Genomic DNA, 611 nt, shown 5'->3' with positions numbered 1-611 from the left:
CGCGAGCCTAATAGGTGCCGCGCATCTTGGACCCAATTAAAGCTCTTATGATGCCCGGCTGGTAAGGGGTGAGGGTGGGGGGGAGGAGGGGAATGGGTGAAGGGAGGGGGAGAGGGGAGGGGAATGGGTGAAGGGGGGGGGAGGGGAATGGGTGAAGGGGGGGAGAGGGGAATGGGTGAAGGGGCGGGGGGGGAGGGGAATGGGTGAAGGGGCGGGGGGGAGGGGAATGGGTGAAGGGGCGGGGGGGGGAGGGGAATGGGTGAATGGGGGGGATGAGGGGGGGAAGGGAGGAAGGGAAAGGGAAGGGGGTGGGGGTAGGGAGGGAGGGGTGGGTGAGTGAGGGGGAAGGGAGAAGGAGGAGGGGGAAAGAAGAGAGGAGGAAGGGAGGGAAGGGGAAGGGAAAAGGGAGAAAGGAGAGGGGAAAGAGAGGAGGAGGAAGGGAGGAATATAGGGGGAGGGGCAGGGTCTCGGTCAGCTTTCCCCTGTGAAAACACTGAAAAGATGAGGGGATGAGGGGAGAGGGGAAGAGAAGAGAGGAAAAGGAGTTTTGTGAGGGGAAATAAAGGGAATGGAGTGAGGGGGTGAGAGTTATAGAGGAGGCGGTGCTGTGT

This window comes from Penaeus monodon, chromosome 29 (genome assembly GCF_015228065.2).
Source record: "Penaeus monodon isolate SGIC_2016 chromosome 29, NSTDA_Pmon_1, whole genome shotgun sequence".
Lineage (NCBI taxonomy): Eukaryota > Metazoa > Arthropoda > Malacostraca > Decapoda > Penaeidae > Penaeus > Penaeus monodon.
Note: the sequence above shows the minus strand (reverse complement) of the source record.